The following is an 8,232-nucleotide window of genomic DNA, read 5'->3' as shown; positions in this document are numbered from 1 at the left end:
ATATTTTTGAGCCTATCATGTGTTACCTTTCACACAACCTGATATTGAATATAAGAAGAAATATTAATCATTTTGCATAAACCAAAGTCTGACTTCAAACATATACATGATTTTGATAAAGTCTGTATGTGTGTATATGAAGGCACAATTTGCATCTCAGAATCTAAGAGACATCTAAATACTGGCATCAAGGATATAGAGCTGTCTTTGGTTCCAAAGTTGTCCAGCATATATTTTGAATGAAGCAACCATGAGTCACTTGCAGCCTGGAACAAGTTACTTCACCATTCTGTGCCTCAATTTCCTCACTTACAAGTTTCTAGGCTGGGTGCGGTGGCTCACGCCTATAATCCCAGCACTTTGGGAGGCTGAGGTGGGAGGATAACTTGAGCCTGGGAGTTCGAGCGGGCAACAAAGTGAGACCTCATCTCTATAAAAAATAATAATAATAAAATAAATAAATAAAATACATTTCTACATATGGGTGATACATTATTTTATCTAGGTGGCAGAAGTAAACCACGGAGGAGGAAAGTACCAAATCAAATCAGATTATTTTACTTATTCAAGAGATGTTTATTGGATAAGTGTGGTGGCTCATGCCTATAATCCCAGCACTTTGGGAGGCTGAGGCAGGTGGATCACCTGAGGCCAGGAGTTTGAGACCAGCCTGGCCAACATGGCGAAACCCCGTCTCTACTAAAACTACAAAAAGTATTAGCCGGGTGTGGTGGCATGCACCTGTAATCCCGGGTACTTGGGAGGCTAAGGCAGGGGAATCGCTTGAACCCGGGAGGTGGAGGTAGCAGTGAGCCAAGATTGCGCCACTGCACTCCAGCCTGGGTGACAGAGTAAGACTCCATCTCAAAAAAAAAAAAAAAAAAAGAGATGTTTATTGAACACCATGCTAAGTAAGGGCTCTGGGGAAGACAAAGAAGTTTAGGACATGGCCTCTGCTGTCATGGAATTGGAGACACAAGACACATGCACAAAAAGATTATGACATAACATGAGGCAATATGTAGCGCCGGTCATCTAGACTGTGAGCTCCTCTACGGTGGAGCCTGCATTCTATTCATCTTTGTAAATGTGGAACAAATGAATGAATAGTACCAAAAGCACAGTAGCTGTTCTAAGGAGGAAGATGCCATCGTGGACTCGAAAGTTCATGAAGCGGTCCTTCCTGTGGCTGACATCATCGGGAGATTTGCTTTCCTTTTCTCCGAAAGGAGAGGAAATTGGAACTGAGTGGCCCATGATGGAAAGAGGGGAAGTCTAGGGGTACAGGAAGCCCCTGGGTGAAGGCCGAGGCTAGCATGGAGTTCAGAGCAACCGTGGCCGTCGGCCTGACCATCTTTGTGCTGTCTGTCGTCACTATCATCATCTGCTTCACCTGCTCCTGCTGCTCCCTCTACAAGATGTGCCGTTGACCACGTCCAGTTGTGACCACCATCACGTCCACCACTGTGGTGCATGCCCCTTACCCTCAGCCTCCAAGTGTGCCACCTAGCTACCCTGGACTACCAGGGCTACCACCCCATGGCCCCCGCCCCCAGCCGGGAATGCCAGCAGCACCCTACCCAATGCAGTACCCATCACCTTACCCGGCCCAGCCCATGGGCCCGCCGGCCTACTTCGAGACCCTGGCTGGAGGAGCAGCCACGCCCTACCCCACCAGCCAGCCTCCTTCCAACCCAGACTACATGAATGCCCCGAAGGCGGCCCCCTGAGCATGCCCTGGCCTCTCTGGCTGCCACTTGGTCATGTCATGTGTGTGTGAGTGGTGTGCAGGCACGGTTCCTTACGCCCCATGTGTGCTGTGTGTGTCCTGTCTGTATACGTGGCTTCCTCTGATGCTGACTAGGTGGGGAGTGATCCTTGCCAGAGTGGGCTGGGACCAGACTTTGTTATCTTCCTCACCTGAAATTATGCTTCCCAAAATCTCAAGCCAAACTCGAAGAATGGGGTGGTGGGGGCACCCTGGGAAGTGGCCCCTGAGAGGTGGGAGGCTCTCCAGGGCACATCTGGAGTTCTTTTCCAGCTTCCCTTAGGGTGACGGAGTGTGGCCTGTCACACTAGGATGGCGCAGCTTTCTGTGAGTGTGATGCAGATGTGTCCTGATTTCAGCAGCGTAGCCAGCTGCCACTTGAGGCCATGGCTTGTCCCCAGAGTTGGGGGTACCCTTTGCAGAGCCAGAGACATAATGTAGGTAAAGCTTGGGATCTGACCAAGTTGGGCTTTGATCCTTTGGGCCGATGTCCCATTGCTCCCTGGAGCCTGTGTCATGCCCATTGGGGGTCAGGCAGCCTCCTGATGCCAGAACACCTCAGGCAGAGCCCTACTCACCTGAGAGCTGTCTGCCTGGACTGTTTCTGTCCCTGCATCCTCCCTGGGACCACCTGGAGGACCACATCCACACCCAGCCTAGCTGCCCACAGGGAGCTCTCCTGCCCTTGCTGGCCCTGCCCTTCCCACAGGTGAGCAGGGCGGCCCGTCCACCAGCACACTGAAGCCTCTTCCCTGCAGTGTTTTCATTTTATTTTAGCCAAACATTTTGCCTATTTTCTGTTTTTGTTTTTGTTTTTTTCTTTTTTGAGACAGAGTCTCTCGCTCTGTTGCCCAGGCTGGAGGGCAGTGGCACGATCTCGGCTCACTGCAACCTCTGCCTCCCAGGTTCAAGTGATCCTCCTGCCTCAGCCCCCCTAGTAGCTGGGATAACAGGCATATGCCACCATGCCCGGCTAATTTTTTTTTTAGTAGAGATGGGGTTTTGCCATGATGGCCAAGCTGGTCTCGAACTCCTGACCTCAGGTGATCCATCTGCCTCGGTCTCCCAAAGTGGTGGGATTACAGGCATGTTTTCTGTTTTAAAACATGATAGTTGATGTGAGACTGAAACCCCTGTGTTGTGGAGGGAAATTGGCCCGGAGGAGAGGAATAAACTGGCTAATGTGAAAGTTCTTGCTTCCCCTGACACCGGTTTCATGGAATATGCAACTCCTGTATCCTAGTCCAATGTGTTCTGGCAGCAGGGACACCTGGGCCAAGGGGCTGTCTGGACCAAAGGTGGGGTGTGGGGCCCTGGATGACAGCTCTGGCCCAGACATCAATACCTCGGTGTTCCCCATCCCTCTGTTACTGTTTCACCAGAGCTGTCTCATGGAGGGAAAATTGACAAGACAAGGTCCTGATTAGACATGGGGCTGGAAAGCATTCTCAGGTTTTGAAGCTCAAGTATTTATTGCAATGAAAATTTAAGGGCCGGGCACGGTGTCTCATACCTGTAATCCCAGCACTTTGGGAGGCCAAGGCAGGAGGATCACCTGAGGTCAGGAGTTTGAGACCAGCCTCACCAACATGGTGAAACCCCATCTCTACTAAAAATACAAAAATTAGCTGGACGTGGTGGCAGGTGCCTGTAATTCCAGCTACTAGAGAGGCTGAGGAAGAAGAATTGCTTGAACCTGGGAGTTGGAGGTTGCAGTGAGCTGAGATCACACCATTGCACTCCAGCCTGAACAACAAGAGCAAAACTCCATCTCAAAAAAAAAATTAGTATGAGCGCAGTGGCTCACGCCTGTAACCCCTTTCTCTAATTAAAAACACCAAAATTAGCCAGCCGGCCGGCCGGCCGTGGTGACATGCACCTGTAGTCCCAGCTACTGGGGAGGCTGCAGCAGGAGAATCGCTTGAACCCGAGAGGCAGAGGTTGCAGTGCTGGATATTGTACCACTGCACTCCAGCCTGGGCTACAGAGTGAGACTCCAACTCAAAACAAACAAACAAAAAAAAAAAAAGAAAGAAAAGAAAAAGAAAGAAAGAAAGAAATTTAATCAGTCCTATATAAGCAAGATCAGGCCTTACACTTTAAAAAATTCTTGGTGGAGAACTGCAACCTAAAACCAATGGTTCAATCCCCTTCTTACTGCTGGATCCCTTCGTTCCTCCCAAATGTGTCATTAGACACACTTTTCTAGTTACCTGGGCAGAGAGGATCTTTCTCTACTTGGAATATAGGCCACTGGATAATAAATCTTATCTTGCCTTCCTCGAAGAGTCAGTGCAAAAATGAGGCAGCTTGTCATGTGAGGCAAGTCCTTTAAGCTTCTCAGATGAACGTTGCTATATTAGGACCAAGGACTGTTATGCAATAAGACCTATCTACACCTTTCCTTGATGCCTGAGCTTCACGGCAAAGACCACTTGTTGAACTAACAGTTGTCATTGTATTTTTGAAAAATGATCATTTATAGGGGTGAATCCGCCATAAATTTCACAAGATCTCAGTTTGGATATTAGCCATTTTGGCATTTGGGAAAAGAATCTTGCAGAAAATGAACCAGTGGTAATCATGATGAAAATAATGGCTGGAAATGTTTTTATAGAATATACTATAACCTGTATATAGCAAGAATAATACTAAGATTTCAACTGGTTTGTAACTGACAAGCAAGGAGTGGCCTTCCCCACTTCCCTGGCCAGAGCAGGTGCTCTGTCTTGAGCTCCCACAGCCTGCTTTCCATCCCTTACCACACTTCCACGGAAGGCATGTGCTCAGAAGTCTCTGTCCCGGCCAGGTGCCGTGGCTCACACCTGTAATCCCACCACTTTGGGAGGCCAAGTCAGGTGGATCACCTGAGGTCAGGAGTTTGAGACCAGCCTGGCCAACATGGTGAAACCCCATCTCTACTAAAAACACAAAAATTAGCCAGGCGTGGTGGGGGGGCCTGTAGTTCCAGCTACACAGGAGGCTGAGGCAGGAGAATCACTTGAACCTGGGAGGCGGAGGTTGCAGTGAGCCGAAATTTTGCCACTGCACTCCAGCCTGTGTGACAGAGTGGGACTCTATCTCAAAAAAAATGTCTCTGGCTCCACTAGACTGTGAACACTTAAAGGCAACTGTATTTTATTCATTTTCAGATCACTAGCACCTGGGACTGAACCTGGAACATAGTAGGTACTGAATAAACATTGACTGAATGGGTAGATGAAATTTGTACATGCCCTTACTTGGCATGGATGACAGGGCAGGCCAGGAGATGATAATAATTATTATTATTTTTGTAATTTTAATTTTTATTATTTTGACACAGGGTCTCGCTGTCACTCCAGGCTGGAGTGCAGTGGCATGATCCCAGCTCACTGCAGCCTCCGACTCCTGGCCTCAAGCGATCCTTCCACCCCACCCTTCCAAGTAGCTGGGACCACAGGCACATGCTACCATAGATGCCTAATTTTTTTTTTGTATTTTTTGTACAGATGGGGTTTCGCCATGTTGCCCAAACTGGTCTGGAACTCCTGGACTCAAGCAATCTACCTGCCTCGGTCTCCCAAAGTGCTGAGATTACAGGCCTGAGCCACTGAACCCGGCCTGAGATCATTATTATTTTTTAACCTTTAAGGAGAAACCACATCAAAATTAAAAATTACTCTGCCAAAGACCCTGTTAAGAGGATGAAAAGACAAAGACTGGGAGAAAATATTTGCAAATAACATATCTGACAAAGGACTAGCATCTGGAGTATATAAAGAACTCGCAAAACTAATCAGTAATATTAGCCAGGCATGGTGGTGCATGCCTGTAATCCCAGCTACTTGGGAGACTGAGGCAGGAGAATGCCGTGAACCCAGGAGGCAGAGGTCGCAGTGAGCCGAGATCGCACCATTGCACTCCAGCCTAGGCAACAAGAGCAAAACTCCGTCTCAGAAAAAAAAAAAAAAAAACTTACTGGTAATAAATAATCCAATTAGAAAAAGGGCAAAAGACATAAACAGATATTTCCCTGAAGAGGATATACAGATGGCAATTAAGCATGTGAAAAGATGCTCACTGTCATTAGTCATTAGGGAAATGCAAATTAAAACCACAATGAGATATCACCACACACCTATCACAATGGCAAAAATAAAAAATAGTGACATCAAATGCTGGAGACGCAGAGAAACTGGATCACTTGTAGATTGCTGGTGGGAACGTAAAATGGTACAACCATTCTGGAAATGGTTTGACAGTTTATTTATTTATTTATGTATTTATTTATTTATTTATTTTTGAGATAGAGTCTTGCTCTGCTGCCCAGGCTGGAGTGCAGTGGCATGATCTTGGTTCACTACAACCTCTGCCTCCCAGGTTCAAGCAATTCCCCTGCCTCAGCCTCCCTAGTAGCTGAAATTACAAGCGTGCCACCGCACCTGGCTAATTTTTGTATTTTTAATAGAGACAGGGTTTCGCCATGTTGGCCAGGCTGGTCTCGAACTCTTGACCTCAAGGTCTCGAACTCCTGACCTCGGCCTGCAAAAGTGCTGGGATTACAGGCATGAGCCACTGGGCTGGGCCTATTTATGTACCTATCTACCTATCTATCTATCTATCTACTACCGTGTTGCCCAGGCTGCTCTTGAAGTCCTGGCCTAAAGCCATCCTTCTGCCTCAGCCTCCCAAAGTGCTGGGATTACAAGCGTGAGCCATGGCAGTTCCTTTTAAAACTAAAAACGGATTTACCATACAACCCCGCACTTGCATTTTTGGCCATTTATACCAGAGAAATGAAAGCTTATTTTTACACAGAAACTTCTACACAAATGCTCACAGCAGCTTTGTGATAGCCAAAGCCTAGAAACTATCCAAACGTTGCTCGATGGATGAATGGTTAACCAAACTCTGATACAGCCATACCATGGGATACTACTCAGCAGTGAAAAAGAAATGAGCTATTGATACAAACAACAATATGGATGGATCCCCAGGGAATTATGTTGAGTGGGAAAAAAAACAGCCTCAAAAGGGTACATGTCACATGATTCCATTTATATCACATTCATTGAATAACATAATTCTAGAGATGGAGAACAGTTTAGTGTGGCCTGGGATTAGGGATGGGGGAGGAGGAGGGGAGTGGATGTGGCTATGAAGGGACAGCCCAAGGGAGCTTTGTGGTGATGGTAGAGTTAAGCATCTTGATGTGGTGCAACCTACATGTGATAAAATTGCATAGGGACACACACACACACACACACACACACACACACACACACACACACACACACGAATGAGCTCCTGTAAAACTGGCAAAATCTGAATAAGTTCTGTGGATTGTACCAATGGCAATTTCCTGGTTTTGATTTTGTACTATAGTTATGCAACTTCCTGTGAATCTATAATTATTTCAAAATTAAAAGTTTAAAAAAGAAACTAGTCAGTATTTCTGACTCGCAACTTTGTTTTTTCTTTATGTACACTGTCTTTTTTTTTTTTTGAGATGGAGTCTCACTGTGTTGTCCAGGCTGGAGTGCGATGGCTCAATCTCGGCTCACTGCAACCTCTGCCTTCTGGGTTCAAGCAATTCTCCTGCCTCAGCCTCCCGAGTAGCTGGGATTATAGGCACCCACCACCACGCCCAGCTAATTTTTGTATTTTTAGTAGAGACAGGGTTTCACCATGTTGGCCAGGCTGGTCTTGAACTCCTGACCTCAAGTGATCCACCCATCTCAGTCTCCCAAAGTGCTGGGATTACAGGGGTGAGCCACCGCACCCAGCCCACACTGTCTCTCTCTCTCTGTCTTTTGAGATGGAGTTTCACTCTTGTTGCCCAGGCTGGAGTGCAATGGCACAATCTCAGCTCACTGCAACCTCGGCCTCCTGGGTTCAAGCAATTCTCCTGCCTCAGCCTCCCGAGTAGCTGGGATTACAGGCGCCCGCCACACCCGGCTAATTTTGTATTTTTAGTAGAGAAGAGGTTTCTCCATGTTGGTCAGGCTGGTCTCGAACTCCCAACCTCAGGTGATCCACCCGCCTCAGCCTCCCAAAGTGCTGGGATTACAGGCATGAGCCACCGCGCCTGGCCACACTGTCTCTTTTAAAACTGTTTCTTACATCATGATGTGTGAGAACTTCGCAGCCATTAAAATATATGTAGAGCTTCAAATGTGCCTTTAAAGTTTCAATCTTTTGTGATTGTTTCATGGTGGTAATAGTGGGAGCGTATTTCTTTTAAAGGCCCAATACAGGTTCCTTCCCCTTCCTTCCTGGGCATAGAAATCATCATTGCCTTCCTCCTTGGTAAAACTATTCTGACAAATGTTGGAGTAAAGTGTTTTCTTTTTCTGTTTCTTTTTCTTTTTTTCTTTTCTTTTTTTTTTTTTTAAGTCTAGTCAAGTGAAGCAGTGGGAATGGAGAAGGAACAAAGAAATCTGTAAGTAGTTGTGATCAATTAGTTGTAAACACCACTGCTC

The 8,232-nt window shown here is 46.8% G+C and overlaps 1 pseudogene; it reads left to right on the top strand.

Annotated features, from left to right (window-relative positions):
- Positions 1–1,316: 1,316 nt before the first annotated feature.
- LOC100439457 (protein shisa-5-like) lies at positions 1,317–1,730 on the top strand (annotated as a pseudogene).
- The last annotated feature ends 6,502 nt before the right edge of the window (positions 1,731–8,232 follow it).

This window comes from Pongo abelii, chromosome X (genome assembly GCF_028885655.2).
Source record: "Pongo abelii isolate AG06213 chromosome X, NHGRI_mPonAbe1-v2.0_pri, whole genome shotgun sequence".
In the NCBI taxonomy this organism is placed as follows: domain Eukaryota; kingdom Metazoa; phylum Chordata; class Mammalia; order Primates; family Hominidae; genus Pongo; species Pongo abelii.
Note: the sequence above shows the minus strand (reverse complement) of the source record. Positions and strands in the feature narration are given on the sequence as shown.